This window comes from Trichosurus vulpecula, chromosome 3 (assembly GCF_011100635.1).
Source record: "Trichosurus vulpecula isolate mTriVul1 chromosome 3, mTriVul1.pri, whole genome shotgun sequence".
NCBI lineage: Eukaryota > Metazoa > Chordata > Mammalia > Diprotodontia > Phalangeridae > Trichosurus > Trichosurus vulpecula.
The window spans coordinates 217,008,132-217,026,569 of NC_050575.1; the positions used below are offsets into that span (position 1 = coordinate 217,008,132).

The 18,438-nt window shown below is 39.2% G+C and overlaps 1 pseudogene; it reads right to left on the reverse strand.

The window, feature by feature from the left end:
- Positions 1-13,247: 13,247 nt before the first annotated feature.
- LOC118844667 lies at positions 13,248-17,831 on the reverse strand (annotated as a pseudogene).
- Positions 17,832-18,438: the final 607 nt, after the last annotated feature.

Sequence of the window (18,438 nt, forward strand, 5' to 3'; positions counted from 1 at the left end):
TTTTTGTTATTCTGCTTCTAGGCTGTTGACATTATTATAAAGGGCTACGGACACAGAAAGACAATGGTTATGTGCTTTCCCACAGAAAACATTGCCACCTTCAGACAAAACAATGAGTGCTTATGTAACTTGCTTGCATAAATTCCTATAATCAATTACCCATTAACAGTTTTCCCTTTTCTCCAAATATTCTATAAACTTCTACATAGCCATTGACCCTCCATGATTTCACTTTGTATGCCTACGTTTTATTTTCTGCTTTATATATCTAAATTAATCTCCTAACTAGATGTAACTTCTCTTATCTTGTGTTATCTTTTGTTTGATTTTTAATTTCTTCAGAGAGTATAAAAAATTTCAGCCTTGAACAATTCAAGGAGAAGTTTCTTCACAATATCAAGATTCTGTGATGAATGCTTTCTTCCTTAAGGGAATAAGAAATAAAAGTTATGCCATAGTTTGGGTTATTGTTTTAAGAGTATTACTGTTAGGCAGTTTTCAGAGGAAGAAATTAAAGTTATCTATAATGATATGAAAAAATGCTCTAAATCACTATTGATTAGAGAGATGCAAATCAAAAGAACTCTGAGGTACCACATCACACCTATCAGATTGGCTAACATGACAAAACAGGGAAAAGATATTTGTTGGAGAAGATGCGGGAAAGTTGAAACACTAATTCATTGTTGGTGGAACTGTGAGCTGATCTAACCATTCTGGAGAGTAATTTGCAACTATGCCCAAAGGACTACAAAGCCCATTTGCATAAGATTTCTCATGATTATCCTTCCTTCTAATTTTATGTTGATTCTGACCTTAGCTCTAACTAGATGCTCTGACTGCTCTCAGAAAGCTGATTCCGATACAATTCCCACATCAGGCCATTTTCTGAGGTGTGTGGCACTTGCTATCTCTAGCACGCTCTGACTCTCTTTTGGAAGAAAGCATTCATATAGGGCAGCTAGGTGGTACAAAGGATAGAGTACTGGGCCTAGAGTCAAGAAGACTCATCTTCCTGAGTTCAAATCTGGCCTCAGACGCTTACTAGTTCTGTGACTCTTAGCACTTCATTTAACCCTTTTGCCTCAGTTTGCTCATCTGTAAAATAAGCGGAAGAGTGAAATGGCAAATCACTGCAGTGTCTTTGCCAAGAAAACCCCAAATGGGGTCACAAAGAGAAGACACTGAATCAAATTGCAAAAGCTTTGATTTCATGTCTTCGAACAAGATGATGTTGCCTTCGAAAGAGAAAACAAAGATGTTAGAATTACTTATCATTGCATCCTGCAAAAACTTAACCAATACAAAGCAGTCCCACAGTTAGGAACGCAAAGGAGCCCAGAAATTGCTTACACCAGAAAACACCTGAACTCTTTGCCAAGGAGAACAGCAAGACAACCCAGGGCAATACTGGTTTAGAACACATAAGTTATTTACAAAACAGTTTGAAGGATGATGGTGAAGGATAAAGAGAAACACTGCCTAATAAGACAGAAATTTAGGTTGGATTGGGTGGAAGAACAAGTCGGCAGAAAGTTTGCCGTGAGACCCAAATGAGTCAGGCCATCATAACAGCACCTTTAGATGGTAGAAGAGTAAAAAATAGATGGAACATGGAACAAATCTGGCAATATTTCTATAGGGATCTAAGCTTAGCCTCAGAACCAGAGGGATTCCCACATTTGGCTTCTAATAGACACTTTAGTCTCTAACATGCTATTTAAAGAAAGTGAAATGACTAAGACAGAGTCAAGAAGAATGCCTAGAACAGATAAAGTCCATGCCAGTGCATATAATCTCATGCTTGAAGCAACACAATCTTTTTTTTCTCCTTGTTTTCTTTTATTTTAATTTATGGAATAAAATAAGCATTTCCATAACATAATATAATAAAAAAGAAAGTTGCACATGAAACTGCAAATCTATTAAGTACAACTTGCTATTCCTTTTAAATATAAGTTATCATGTAAATTTCTTTTTTTCTTTTGTCCCCCTCTCCCTCCCACCCTAGAGATGGCTACCATTAGACATAGATAGACAGACAGATAGATAGAAAGATAGACAGATAGATAGATAGATAAAGATATGTGTGTATAGGGTGTTCCTAAAGTCTGGACACATAGGCAAAATGCATATTTTCAAGAAATGAAGTGAATGAAATTCTCAACACTTTATTTAATTGGAATATTAACAAATAACATCTTTAATATGATTTCCATCATTTGTGATGCAAAGGTTGATGCATTTTGCAAGATTCACGCGAACTCAATGCAATAACTCCACATTGCCATCAATTTTAGCACATTCACTCTTCATGCATTCAATCAAGTGTGTTGCACCTGTGATTTTTGTTGAGTACACATTCTCCAGTAGCATACCCCAGAAAAAGAAGTTAAGGGGGCTGAGGTCTGTTAATATTTCAAAATATGCATTTTTCCTATGTATCCAGACTTTAGGGACACCCTGTATATGTATGTATATGTGCATGTATGCATACACACATATATATGTAAAGTCATACTATAAATACTTCTATTTATCAGTTCTTTCTTTGGATGCAGATTGATGATTATGAAATGAGTTTGACTGCTCATCCCTCCATTCTTTGCAGAGGTGGATGAGTAGGACTATAGAATAGGAGTATGGAATATTTTGTGTCCTGTCAGATTCAATTGATGTGTTGGTTAGTTTTGATGAAGTATTTTCCCCCTCTTCTTTGTTATGTGACAGGGCTCCTTGGGAAGGGAAGAAGAAAGAGCTATATTTGGAAATGAAGCTGGTTTAAAAACAAAAGATATTCATTAAAAATAAAACTCATTGGACTTGGAAGGATCAAACAGCCTCCAAGATTCTCCTCTAATAAGGGGATATCTCAGAATATACAAGATGGCTTAATAAATGCAACTGCTCTGTCCAGTAACCCATAGATTTTTTCTTTTTAACAATATTTATTATTTTTTAACATTCTTTTTTTAAAACTTGGAGTTCCAAATTCTTTCTCTCCCTCCTTCCCTTCTGCTACCCACTGAGAAGGCAAGCAATATGATATCAATTATTCATGTGAAGTCATGAAAAACATTTTTTCCATATTGGTTGTTCAGTCATTTTTCAGTCATGTCCAACTCTTCATGATTCCATTTGAAATTTTCTTAGCAAAAATACTGGACTGGTTTGCCATTTCCTTCTCCAGCTCATTTCACAGATGAGGAAACTGAGGCAAACAGGATTAAGTGACTTGCCCCGGGATCAAACAGCTAGTAAGTGCCTAAGGCCAAATTTGAACTGAAAAAGATGAGTCTTCCTGACTCCAGGGCCAGTTCTTTATCCACTATGCAATGTAGCTGTTACACATATTGCCAAAAAAAAGGCAAGAAAAATAAATTTAAAAACTATGATTTAATTTAAACTCAGAGTTCATCAGTTCTTTTCTCTGGAGATGAACAGCATTTTTCATCATGGGTCCTTTGGAACTATCTTGGAACATTGTATTGCTCAGAGTCTGTCACAGTTAATCATCATTACAATATTGCTGTTACTGTGTACAATGATCCCCTGGTGCTGCTCATGTCACTTTGGATCAGTTCATATATGTCATCTCATGTTTTTCTGAAGCCATTCCTCTTATCATTTCATATAGCACAATAATACTCCATCACAATCATGTGTCACAACTTGTTCAGCCATTCCCCAATTGATGGGCATCACCTCAATTTCCAATTCTATGCTACCACACAAAAAGAGCTACTATAAATATTTTTGTGATATTACTTCATCATCTATGGTACCTTTTATAAAAATGTAGTTTCCCTGATTATATATTTTAATTGGGTCTCTTTCTGTTTTCACCTTGCCTGGGATTATGGATGCTACAGCTTAAACATATTACTCCATCTCCTTATTTTACTTCTGAGTTTGTCTTCCTGTTTCAAGTATGTCTATTGTAAACATCATATTGTTGGATTGTGGTTTCTAATCCATTCTGTCATTTGCTTCCATTTTGTAGGTGAGCTCATCCCATTCACCTTCACAGTTATGCATTTCTCTTTATCCTAGTTTCTTCTGTTTATTCTTCTCTCTCTTTTCATCCTACATCTCCTCAAAAGTCTGTTTTGCTTCTGACTACAGCTTCCCTTAACCTTTTATCATCCACCTTTTTCTCTTATTCCTTCCCTCCTGTTTCTGTAGATTTCTATGCCCAACTGAGCTTGTGTGTGTATGTGTGTCCGCATAAAGACATTCTTCCTTCTTTGAATTAATTCTGATGAGAGTAAAGTTCAAACATTGTCCACCATCTCCTCCCATTTTCCCCTCCACTGTAAAAGCTCTTCCTTGTATGTTCTTTTATGTGAGAAAATTGTCCCCATTCTACCTCTCCTTTCCTCCTTCTCCCAGTGCATCCCTCTTTCTCACTCCTTCATTTTTTAAAAATCATCCCAATGTAATGAATTCACAACTGTGCCTTCTATGTTTATTGTTCAGTCATTCAGTCATGTCTGACTCCTCATGACCCCATAGGCCATAGCATGCCAAGCCTTTCTATCCTCCACTACCACCCGAAGTCTGACCAAGTTCATGTTCATTGTTTCCTTGACACTATCTATCCATCTCATCCTCTGTCAACACTTCCTTTTGTCTTCGGTCTTTCCCAACATCAAAGTCTTTTTCAGTGTGTCCTGTCTTCTTAATATGGGGCCAAAACATTTAATATCCAGCTTCAGTATTTGACTTTCCAGTGAATAGCCTGAATTAGTTTCATTAAATATTGACTGATTTAATCTCCTTACTGTCCAAAGGACTCTCAAAAGTCTGCTCCAACATCCCCAATTCAAAAGCATTAATTCTGTGGAACTCAGCTTTCCTTATAGTTCAACTCTCACAGCCATACGTTGCTACTGGAAAAATCATAGCTTTTACTATAGAGTCCTTTGTTGGTAAGGTAATGTCTCTGCTTTTCAGTATACTACCCAAATTTGCCAGAGTTCTCCTTCCAAGGAGTAAGCATCTTTTAATTTCATAACTGTAGTCACTGTCTACAGTGATCTTTGAGCCCAAGAATATAAAATCTGACACTGCTTCCACTTCTTCTCCCTCTATTTGCCAGGTAATGATGGGACCAATTGCTAATATCTTAGTTCTGTTGATGTTAAGCTTCCAGCCAGCTTTTACACTCTCTTCTTTCACCCCTATCAAGAGACTTCTTAAACTTCTTCACTTTCTGTCATCAGAGTGATATCATCTGCATATCTGAGATTATTGATATTTCTCCTGGCAACTTCAATTCTAGTTTTTGATTCATCTAGCATGACATTTCATATGATATAGTTTGCATATAAGTTAAATAAATAATATGACAATATACACAATATACAACCTTGTTTTATTCCTTTTCCAATCTTTAACCCATCAGTTGTTCCATGTTCAATTCTAGCTGTTGCTTCTTGACCTGCATACAGGTTCCTCAGAAAGCAAGTAAGATGATCTGTTACTTCCATCTCTTTAAGGACTTGCCACATTTTGTGGTGATTTGACACAGTCAAAGACTTTAGTGTAGTTAATGAAGCAGAAGTAGACATTTTTCCCCCTGAAACTTTCTTGCTTTAATACTGGGCTATAATTTTATCACAGGAAGAAGTACATTAAGTAATGTTACAGGGGAGTTGACTTTAAATCTGCAAAAGAAAAGAAAATTCAAAATTGAACATGAAGATTTTTGATTCTGTATGGAGAATCATTTTCATATCACCACTCTGAAGATCCTTTTTAGTGCACAGAAAAATATATTAATGGTGTTGACTTATTGATCGCCACAAATGTCCTTACTTTTGTGTTCTAAAGTCAATGCCACAATGATATATTTTTGAGGTGGATTGAAATTTGCAGAAGTTGGATTTTGAAGATATAATGAAACCTTTTTTGATGCATAGTGGTACAAAAAAAAGGCACCAAGAACTGATCAAAAATTTTTTGTGCACTTCCAAACTAGTTTCCCTGATGTGAATTTTTATGGTGAACTAAAAAAAGGTGGTTTTTGATGGAAACCCTTAATGGTATAGTAATGCTAATGGGAACTGCTGCTTTATAGCCACCAATGTTCATTTTAAGAGCATCTGGATGAATAAAACAGAAGGTTATTGTGAGGGCATTATTTAAACATCTAATTTGAGGCAATGTTTAAAAAAAGAAATTAACATCAAATCAAATTGTAAATTGATTCAAATATATTGTCTTAAGGACCTTCTAAAGAATGTGCCTCCAAATTTTAAGTAACAGTTGCAATATCATTGTCTAAAAAAGAATCCATGTCAACTTACACATTTTCTTTAACAAAATTTGTCTTGATTTAAAAAGCAATCAGATCTCTCTCTCTCTCTCTCTCTCTCTCTCTCTCTCTCTCTCTCTCTCTCTCTCACTGTCTCTCTCTCTCTCTCTCTCTGTCTCTCTCTCTTTCTCTCTCTGTCTCTCTCTCTCTCTCTCTCTCATATCCTCTGTCCAGTTTTTCATTAAGGAAAACTTTTCCTTATTCAGTGAGAAGTATTGACTTCTGTGGTACATATTCTAAAGCATTTCCGATTTGAATATTTTTGTACATTTTTGTCAATTATTAAACCTCTTCTAGCATGTATGAGCAATTATTTCTATTTGAAATATGCTGTACAGCTCTAAAAGAAATATGGATATTTTATGATTCAGTTTTAAAAAAAGAAACTTCCTTGCTTTCTCCACATCTAGCAAATACTAGCCAATTTGGTCTCTAGTTCCTCTGACCCTTCAAAAATCAGACTGCTCTCCTGGTAATTCTTGGTTCACATATTGCTGAAGCTTGGTTTGCACAATCTTAAGCATAACCTTGCTGATATTCGAAAAGAGTGCTATTGTTTGGCAATTTGAACACTCCTTGTCATTGCTTTTCTTTAGGACTGGGATGCACATTGGTCTTCTTCTAATCTGTCTATGTAGAGTGCTTCTAACTGCCCTAATAATGATAAAGTTCTTGGAAATCACAAGTATCATCTTCTCATAAAGGAATGAAAACAGTTTAACCTTAAGTCTCATGTTTTCTCTTTCATGTTTTTGCTTCTCTTGACTTTTGTCCCTGAGTGTCAGATTTTCTATTCAGTCCTGTCTTTTCATCAGGGATCCTTGAAAGTCTTCTATTTCATTAAATATCCTTTTTTCCCTTATAGAATTATACTCATTTTTGCTGACTAGGTAATTCTTTGTTGTAATCCTAGATCCTTTGCCTTCTGGAATATAATATTCTAAGTCCTCTACTTCTTTAATGTGGAAAATGCTAAGATCTAATTGTGGCTCCATAATATTTGAATTGCTTCTTTCTGGCTGCTTGCAATATTTTCTGTTTGACGTGAGAACTTGGCTATAATATTTCTGGGCATTTTCTTTTTGGAATCTCTTTCAGGAAGTGATAGGTAGATTCTTTCAATTTCTATTTAACCTATTGGATCTAAGATATTGGGGCAATTTTCCTTTTTAATTTCTTGAAGTATGATGCCTAGGCTCTTTTTTTTTATTATGTCTTTCAAATAGTTCAATTATTCTTAAATCATTTCTCCTTGATCTGTTTTCCAGGTCAATTGTTTTTCCTATGAGATATTTCAGATTTTCTTATATTTTTCATTCTTTTGACTTTATTGTAATTATTTCTTAACATCTTATGGAGTCATTAGCTTCCACTTGCCCAATTTTAATTTTTAAGGGATTAGTCTCTTCAGTGAATTTTTGTACCTCCTTTTCCATTTGGTCTATTCTTCTTCTTAAGGAGTCCTGTTCTTCAATGAATTTTTGGGTTTCTTTTTGCCCTTAGGCCAACTCTGTTTTTTAAGATGTAAGTTTCTTCAATATTTTTCTGCCTCTTACAAAACTTCCAATTCTCTTTTTATAATGTTGTTGTATCACTCTCATTTCTCATTTCTTTTCCCAATTTTTCTTCTACCCTTCTTATCTCTTTCATTAACTCTTCCAGGAATTCTTGTTGGGCTTGTTTCCAATTAGCATTTTTCTCTGAGGCTTCGATTGTAAGGGTTTTCACATTGTTGTATTCTTCTGAGTGTGTGTCTTGGTCTTCCCTGCCGCCATAGCAGCTTTTTATGGTCAAGTTCTTTTGTCGTTGCTGTTTGCTCATATGAGCAAAATTTGCTCATAAAGTTTGACTTTGAACTTTATGTTAAAGTGGGCTCTGCTCACATGGGGATAGTGAGACACTGTCCCAAGCTTCAGTCTTTTTCATGTTGCTATTTTTAGGGCAAGTTCTGGGGGTCTGCTAGTTTTCAGTGCTTCTAAGGTAGTGTGATCAAGGGATGGGCATGGTCACTATTCTCTTGGTCTGGGCTTTGGTCTTTACCCAGGAAGGGCCACTTCTCCCCTGAAGACTCAAGCACTAGTGCTCCTCTTAACCCTGAAACTGTGACCAGGATTCCCACTCTCCTTTAGCCACACTGCTCCTCTCTGCCTTGGAACTGTGTCCAGGGCCCCTGCTCCCTTGTGACCAACCACAAGCACTCCTCTTCAACTTGGAATTACAACCCAGAACTGTTTATGGGCAACAGAGTTACCAATCAGCACCAACTATACAGTGCCAGCAATAGGTCCCCTGTACTCTCTTTCTGACCTATTGTCTGACCCCCTTATCATCTCTGGGCTGAGAACTCCCACAAGCTGCTGTGCTGTTGGTGCTCCCAACATCACAGCTGTCTCCAAAGCCTGCTGCTAGTGTTGCCACCACGTGTGCTTTGGGCTGGCACCCGCACCAATATCACAAATCTCTTCAGAAAAATGATGTGGATCAGTCACTTAGTGAGAGTAATGGATGAGAGATAAAGAAGATAAATGGTATACTGGTACCCAAAATATGTAAAAATACAGGCACATAGTGTGAATTCCTGTGGAGGCTCTATGGGAGGAAATGGATAAAAATTTCATGTGGAGTACTCTAAGAATATTTCCTCCAGTATAAATATTTTTCCCAAGGAATTTTTAATCTAAACTTTAAAGGCCTTTACTGAATGTTATTTTTATTGCATTGTTATGAGGAAAATATACATTTAATATTTGTTTTTTCTGTTTTTGTTTGTGAGGTTTTCATGCCTTAATACATGATTAATTTTTGTGAAGGTGCCATGCAAAGATAAGACTAGACATACTCATTTTATTTCCATTCATTATTCTCCAGAAGTTCATCATATTTAACTCTTCTAAAGACTTTAACATATTTCTTATTTATTTTGTGATCTGAGAGAGGTAAATGAGTTCCCCCTTTTATTGTCTATTCCCTTTTGTAACTCATTTGGTACAAATATTCTCAGTATTGATATTAATTTATTGTTTATGGTATATTTTAGAAAAATATAATTTCTCCGTTTATCCTTTTATTTGGTCTAATTTTATTTTGCTTTTTCTGAGATCATCATCATTACCTCTGCCTTTTTTTACTTCAGCTAAAACATAGTAGACTCTAGTGAAGGCCCTTATTTTAACTGTATGTGTATCCATCTGTCTCAAGTGTGTTTCTTGAAAGCAACATATTGTTGGATTCTTCTTTCTAATCCATTTTGCTATCTTCTTCCATTTAATGGGTAAGCTAATCAATTTATACTCACACTTGTGCATTTCCCTTAATCCTATTATTCAGTGGCTATGCCATTTGGTACACATATGCTTATCGTCTACTATGGTACCTTTCATCAAAATATAATTTCCCTATTTATCTCTCATTTATTTTTGCTATTGCCCTGAGATCATGACTACTACATCTGCCCTTTTTTACTTTAGCTAAAATATAATAGATTTTGCTCCAGCCCCTTATTTTTATTCTTTGTGAATATTTCTGCTTCAAGTATGTTTCTTATAAACAACATTTCTTTCTTGTTTACCTTTTCATGTTTCTCTTGATTCTTGTATTGGAAAGTCAAATTTTCTATTCAGCTCTGGTCTTTTCACTGAGAAAGCTTGAAAGTCCTCTATTTTATTGAAAATCCATATTTTGCCTTGGAGCATTATACTCAGTTTGCTGTGTAGGTGATTCTTGGTTTTAATCCTAGCTCCATTGACCTCCAGAATATCATATTCCAAGCCCTTCGATCCCTTAATGTAGAAGCTGCTAGATCTTGTATTATCCTGATTGTGTTTCCACAATACTCAAATTGTTTCTTTCTGGCTGCTTGCAGCATTTTCTCCTTGACCTGGGAACTCTGGAATTTGGTGACAATATTCCTAGGAGTTTTCTTTTTGGGATCTTTTTCAAAATACGATCAGTGGATTCTTTCAACTTCTATTTTACCCTCTGGCTCTAGAATATCAGGGCACTTTTCCTTGATAATTTCTTGAAAGATGATATGTAGGCTCTTATTTTGATCATGGCTTTCAGGTAGTCTGATAATTTTTAAATTATCTCTCATGGATCTATTCTCCAGGTCAGTGGTTTTTCCAATGAGATATTTCACATTGTCTTCCATTTTTTCATTCCTTTGGTTCTGTTTTATAATATCTTGATTTCTCATAAAGTCACTAGCTTCCACTTGTTCCAATATAATTTTTAAGGTGGTGTTTTCTTCAGTGGTCTTTTGGACCTCCTTTTCCATTTGGCTAATTCTTCCTTTCAAGGCATTCTTCTCCTCGTTGGCTTTTTGGAGCTCTTTTGACATTTGGGTTACTCTCTTTTTTAAGGTTTTATTTTCTTTAGTATTTTGGGGGTCTCCTTTAGCAAGTCATTGACTTGTTTTTCATGGTTTTCTTGCATCACTCTCATTTCTCTTCCCAATTTTACCTCTACTTCTCTAACTTGCTTTTCTAAATCCTTTTTGAGCTCTTCCATGGCCTAAGACCAATTCATATTTTTCTTGGAGGCTTTTGATGTAGGTTCTTTGACTTTGTTGACTTCTTCTGGCTGTATGTTTTGATCTTCTTTGTCACCAAAAAAAAAGATTCTATAGTCTGAGTCTGAGTCTGAGTTTGAGTCTGAGTCCTTTTGCACTGCCTGGACATGTTCGCAGCCAACTACTTGACCCTCAAGCTTTTTGTCATGGTATGACTGCTTGTAGAGTAGAGTACTTTGCCCCAAGCTTGAGGGGCTGCGCTGCTGTTTTCAGAGCTACTTCTACTCCACCATCACCCCAGACTCTGTCACAGTACCTCTCCTCCTCCCCCAAGAGCTGCTAATCAGGACTGCAACCCAGATCCAAGCAGGGCACAGCTAGAGAACCTGCATCTGCACCCACAAAGCACTCCTTGCACTCCCACTCCAATCTGTCGTTTGATTCCTCCCACCATGTGAGCCAAAGAGTCCAGAAGCAGCTGACCCTGGAGCTCTGGAAGTAGCCACAGGAGCTTCCTGCTGTGGCCACCACCACCACTGCACCACCTCTGCCATCCCCAGGGTTGAGACCAGGCCACTCTCACTCTAATCAAGCAGTTTTCCCACTAACCTGCTCAGTGGTCTTTGGCGTTTGTGGGTTGAGAAGTCTGGTAACTGCCATAGCTCAATGATTCATGGCCCTACAGCCTGCTCTGCCCGACTCCTGGTCTCTATAAACAACATTTAATTGGATTTTGCTTTCTAATCCATCCTACTATATTATCCATCCCATGTAATTTCACAGTGATTGTTGATGATTGTGTATTTCCCTCCATCCACTTCTCTTATACTTTTCCTTCTATTTGTTTCCTACCCCACTTTATAAAGAAGCAGGTGATGAAAGAGAATGAGTGTTCTCAGTACCAGTATTCTAGTTTTGGCATAATCTGCTTCTGCTCTCCTGCCCTTCTTCTCTTTCCTTCACTTTGCACCTATTTGGAGGTTCTTATCATTTCTTTTCTTTTAAACCCCTTTTTAAGACCTGTTCTCAATTAAAATTTGTTTTGGTTAGGACTAAATCTCCCTTACTTTACTCTCCCTCTTATTCTCCTCTCCCCTTACTGTTTTCATCTCAAGTGAAATGCATTTCTATACCCAGCTGTATATGTGTCTTTTTTCCTTCCTTTGAACAGTTCAGATGAGAGTGAAGCCCAAGTGTTGCCCGGTACCCCTTCCTTGTTATGTGTATAAACTTTTACTTGCATACCCTGATAATGTCAGAAAATTTTCCCCACCCTTACTTTCCCCTTTCCCCTTCTATTGAAGCTCTGTCCTTTTAGACCACCTAAAAAGCCCCCGCAATAATAATAGCAACTTGAGGAGACACATTATCATCTCACCATATCAGGATTTAAACGGTTTATCCTCATATGGTCCTTGTGATTGTTCACTCATGCTTGACTTTTATGTTAAAACAAAATTCAACTTGTGTTTTTTTTTCTTTGACCTATGAACTCTGAATTTTGGTTATGATATTTTGGGGAGTTTTTATTTTGGGACTTTTTAAAGGAGGTGACCAGAGGATTCTTTCTATTTCCACTTTTCCCTCTGGTCCTACAACATAGGGGCAGTTGTTGTGGGGTTTTTTGTTGCTGTTGTTGTTTTTGGTAATGATTTCTTGAAATATGTCTGACCTAATTTTTCTTTTTCTTTTTTTTTATATCCCACCAAAGACTTCTGTTATGAGAACAATCCTGGCTTTTGCCTGGGTTCATAGCCTCTACAAGAACAGGCTATTTCCATGTCTGAAAGATAGCTTCTGCTATAGATCAGAAACAGTATCTGCCCCAAAGGTAGTCATGGGGTAATGTAGAAATAAGTGCCATTTACTTTGACAAATAAGAAGATACTATAGAGAATTCCCAGAATTCTAGATCATGGTGGTCCCTAAAGAGCAGGCAAGCAATACCTGAGGCTGAATCCCTCACTAAAACCATAGATCAGAGCCTGAAGGACAACTGCGAACTCTGTGTTTTCTCTAGTTCACAAGCAAACAGCATCCTTCGACTCAGTTCCCTGGAAAGCAAAGGCCCTTTTAGGCCCTAGGGTGAGGGGCCCTCACGTTTAACATTGTTCAGAGAGAAGGCTGTGCCAAAAAGATTTAGGAGTGGCTCTGTCTAAACCAAGCACAGGGGATTGCCAATAGCAGGCTAGCCTACCCTTAATTCCAAGTAGGGATGTGAGATGCCTCTGTGTAAAAAGCCCCAAGAACTGTAGCTTACTCCAGCTTGGTGAGCGGCAGAAGGTAGCATAGTGGTCTTAGAGACAGGATTCCTTGGAACAATGGGTTATGAGGCCTTTCAGGCCACGGTGAGGAAGAAAAGGAAGTGACCTGGGGAAAAGGAGGGCATAGTAGTTGTCTACGCCTTTCTGCAGGGCCTTAGGCCAATACAAATTGCAGATTGGTGAGCAACACCTTGATGCCACAGGTGACTGTTAGAGCTGAGGTGGCAGGGTCAAGCTTGTAAGTATTGGCATCCCCTTTTTTGTAGTGGTCACAGAATACATAAATACTGCCGTTGCAACTGGCAATCTTCCAGAGGGAGGGAGCTGAACTCCAGGCTTCCGGAAGGCAAAGGCGGGTAAAGCTGTCCTGCAGTGGGTTGTAGCACACTAAGGAGTCCCCTTCTGCCACGATGAACACCAGGTCCTTGTGTACAGCCGCATGCATGTGACCTGTGAAGGGCAGCACATAGGGCTTCACGTGGCATTTCTCCGTCTTTGTATCAAAGCACTGGATGAGCCGAGAAGGCTCATTTTGTGAAGAAATCCAGGTGATTCTCCTCACCTCCTAGCAAATAGATGATCCCATTGAGATTGGCGCCAGCAGCTCCCGATACGGCCACCTCCAGCTGGCTGGTCTCCGTCCAGACATTGTCCCCCACCCGATAGTAGAAAACAGCATTGGAAAGGGTATCTTGCAGGGTCTTGCCACCTAAAGAGTAGGTGGCATCTTTGCCAGGCACAGAGACCAGGGTGTGCTGGAGCCGGTCACGGGGCAAGGGGGCACACCACTCCCAGTCAACCGCTGCATTGTTGCATCCGTCAGGAATTGACCCACCTACCACGTACAGGTCACCGCCATGCTTGCAGGCTGCTGTGATCTGGTGGCACAAGCTGTTCTGGCCACTTACACTGATAAAGTCATCCCTAGCACAACGTAGGGAGACAGCCAGGGAATGAGTGCGAGATGATTCCTTCCCAATTAGGTAAATGTGTACATTCTCTCCGGTTTCCCCCATCTGATGACTGTGGGAGCCTCAGCCTGCCTCTCCTATCACTGTCTTTCCAGGGCTTTTTATGCTTTAAGCTGGACCTGAGTGATTCTGAAAAACTCTCTCACTCTTCTTTGTTGAAGTTGACCCAGGTATCTATTGCGTCTGATGGGTTCTGGGAACGTGGGACTCCATCTTTGATGATGTCAATGAGCAAGTGATGGGGCAGATGAAGACACTCCTCAGTGTCCTGCAGCTGCGCCAGGTGGGTCTTGGCGCAGTGCTTGGCTGCAGCGTAGGGCTGCGCGTGGCTGTGCGGGTTGGCCAGCCACAGCACCTGCAGGCAGTTTCCCACCTGCACGGTGCGGGCCAAGAAGCGGGAGCACTCCTCGAAGAGCGAGGTGAGCTGGCACATGTCGGAGACCTCATAGATCTCCTGCAGCTCGTGCGCTCCAGCTTCACCATGCCGTGGTTAGATGTAGTCCACCAGCAGCTGGAACGCCGACTCGCTCACGTCCTGCGGTATGATCACGCAGTTGTGGGCCTCGCGCAGGTTCCACGTGAACATGGACCTGAAGAAGCAGATCTGGGCCGACAGGACGAGCCTGTGCAGCTGGAATTCATGGCCTTGCACCGAGATGGTGACGTTGGCGAAGAGCTCTTCCTCCAGACACAGGTTCATGATGTCCTGGGCCACGCGGCCCGAGTGGGAGCAGTCCTTGAACGTGTAGTTCACAAAGTAGTTCTCCTCCGTCGAGGCCCTGGGCTCCTCTGGCAACTCCATCGTGGCGGGTTGCTCTCACCTCGGGCGGTCTGAGCCTCCCGCTCGCCTCCCGTACCCTGGAACCTGACCTAATTTTTCTGGTCGAGGCTTTCAAGTAGTACAAAAATTCATAAATTACCTCTCTTAAATTTGTTTTCTAGGTCACTTGTTTTTGTTTTGAGATGTTTTACATTATCTTTGATTTTTTTTTTGGTCATTTGACTTTGCTTTAATATTTCTTGTCATGTGGAGTCATTAGCTTTTAATTTTCTAATATTTCTGATTTTCTGGGATCTTGTACCACCATTTTGTTGTGGAGTCAATTTGATGTAATTAAGCCAATAATACAGTACTTGATACCCATTTTTAACTGTGGTTCCTTTCACTTTGGCTGTTTTTCAGGCGTTTTTCAGTTATATCCAACTCTCTTGGCACAGACACTGGAGTGCTTTGCCATTTCCTTCTCTAGCTCATTTTATAATGAGGAAACTGAGGCAAACAAGGTTATGTGACTTGCCCAGAATCACACAGCTAGTAAATGTCTGAGGCCAGATTTTAATTCAGGAAGATGAGTCTTTTTGACTCCAGACCCAACACTCTATCCACTGAACAACCTAGCTGCCTTTGGCTTTGCTGGGCTTTGGCTGAGCTACATACGAGGAGGCTTCTAGGACACAGAACTACAAGCAGGAGAGAATCTGTGTAATTGTGATCACATAATGTCATTACTTGGAATAAAAATTGGTTTTTTGTTGTATTATTGCACAAATTTTTTTGGCAAATTAATAGATAAGTTTTGGAATCTTCAGTTTTGTGTGGAATTAGACACTTTACCCTCCAAATGCTCTACTACTACTTAAAAATACAACTTGAATAAAATAGTGAAATCTCAATGAAAGGCTTTCATGTAAGATCTTGTGTTAGGTTTTGTACCTTTTGTTCTGAGCTCTTAATTTTCCTCCTATTTTTTTTATTTCGCAAATCATTTCTTTTTGTTTTTCCCTCCAAGTGCTCCTGTTTTATTTTTAAAAATCATTTAAAACTCATTTTAACTCTTGTTTTATTTCTCCCAGGAATTATAGTTGAACTGTGCCAAAGATATATTTTTCTTCGAGGCTTTACTTGTAGATATTTTGGAGTCATTTTTTGTTTTCTGAGATTGTGTCTTGTGTGTCCTTGTTATCATAATAGCTCTTTATGGTGGGATTCTTTTTTTCCTCTTTGTTCATTCTAATCCACTTCCTGATTTCAGACTTTATGTTAGGACCAAGCTATAGATACTTCTGGAGGGAATATCTAGGCTAAACTTAAAGCCTCTATGGTCCTATTGCTTTTACTGGGTATTAATTGTTATGTTATTTCAGGATCTTGGGTTAGGCTGGGAACCCAGCAAGATTTCACTCTTCCAAAAGTGGCTTAGACCAGAGCAAAGTTTGATCTCTGTCCTCCTTGTCTGAGCTCTGTAAGTTCCTGACCTGGGTCTTTGTCTGAGCAACATTCCTATGGGCTTGTCCTGGTTGCAGTTCCAGCAGACTTCTGCTGGCTTCGGCCACTGATAGCCAGCTAGAAAACTCTGCTGGTTCAGAGTGATAGAACTGCAAGCTTCTCTTTTTCCTAAAATTCATCAGAAAGTCAATCAATCAATATTTATTAAGTACCTTCTGTGTGCCAGGATCTATGCTAAGCACTGGGGGGGGGGGGGGGTGGATGTAAAAATACAATATAGCCCCTGTGCTCAAGGAGTTTAAATTTTAATTTAAAATCTAACAATAAGCCGAAGAAAGGGGGGACCTTGTGGAGGAGGCAGTGTCCATTGATGTTGTGTGACACCTGTGCCTGCATCCTGAACAAGGTTGGGCCCTTCTATTTTGGTCTAGGAAACAATTTCTACTCCCCAGGAGTTTATGTTTTCCTAACTCATATCACATGGGACAGAACTTGGTGCCTAGGTGCACAAAGAATTTAAATTTGTTCATTGATTATTTAGGTTTGGCATGAAGTAGCCCCTGGTTGTTCATTACCCTTATACTGTCTTGTCTTCCTCAGTCATCCATATATATATCTCTGATGTCCCTAACATTCAAATCTGGCCATTATGCCTGGCACATAGTAGACACTAATAAATGTTGCTCAAATTGAATTGGGCTGCCCTTCATTTATTCTTCATGCCCTGCTACACATGGAGTTATTGAAATTCCTGCCTTAGCTGATCAAAATCAGTACATGGAGACACACATATACTCTTGCTTGACTTAGCACTTTATCTGGAATCTAAAACAACTGGCCTGAAGCAACCATAAATCACAGGTAAACTCTGGGGCAGTTAGGTGGCAAAGTGGATAGAGTGCAGGTCCTGGAGACAGGAAGACTCAAGTTCAAATTCAGCCTCAAATACTTACTAGCTATGTGACTCCAGGAAAGTCACTCAAACACTGTTTGCCCAAAAACCAAAAAGCCCCTCCCGGATCACTGTCTTGTCATGGCAGAGGGGCTTGCATAGCTCAATGAAACTAAGAGCTATGCCATGCAGGAATACCTAAGATGAATAGGTCATAGTGGAGAGCTCTGACAAATTACAGTGATCCACTGGAGAAGGAAATGGAAAACCACTCCAGTATCTTTGCCAAGAAACCTCCATGGGGAAAAAAAAAGTCTATGGGGTCATGAAGAGTCGGACATGGCTAAATGACTGACAACAACAGATGAACTCTAAGTACTAGGAAGAATCTACCAAGGTAATGAAGCAAGTCTAACAGGTTCAGGACCATCTTGCTAGGGTTTGACTCTTTTTTATTCCCCTGCCTAATAGGATGTTTTGTGTGACACCTCAAACCCAACCCTTTTCCCCTTGTATCCTGCAGATAAATGACTTTTTGTGAACACAGCTGACATAGAGACCAAATTCATGCAGTCATTCTCCCCACCCTTTCTCATCCTCCTTTCCTCCTGCAGTTTCACAGTTCTCTCCTTTATTCCCTCCTTCCATTCTCTATTTCTCACTTGGCTAAGAAAGTCTTTCATGGTTCCTGCCTAGTCTAGGGGAAAATGACACATGGGTTTTTGGCTCTGTGTTTATGCATGAAGTATCAGTGCCTCTATCTAATAACTATAATGAAGATATCAATGAACTGAATCTCTTAGCAAAAATTTCTCATGCTAGGGTCACCTGGGTTGGAATGATACACAGAAACTCCAAGTAAAGTCACAACTTAAAGTACTAAACTCATAGGCATTATCCCTAACATTACCATTAAGAGTTTGTTAGGGAAAAACGTGTGGAAGTAAGGGTTGTCTGATTGCAAGCACCAGAACTTATAAGTCAGTTGTTAGTTCTATTTCATCCACCCCTTAATGATATATAGCAATGAAAAGCCCCACACAATTTGTGCATAGAGTCTCTATTTACTGCCATCATCAACCAACATTTTTGAGCAGCTTCTCTGCCCTGGAGCTAGCCATAAAAAGAGGCATGAAATAAAGCTTCTGCCTTCAGGGAACTTTACAATCTATTTGGGGACAAAAGACAAACACATCAAGAGATTATAAACTTCCAAATGTAGCATATTTTAAGTGCCCAAAGGATAATACAGACA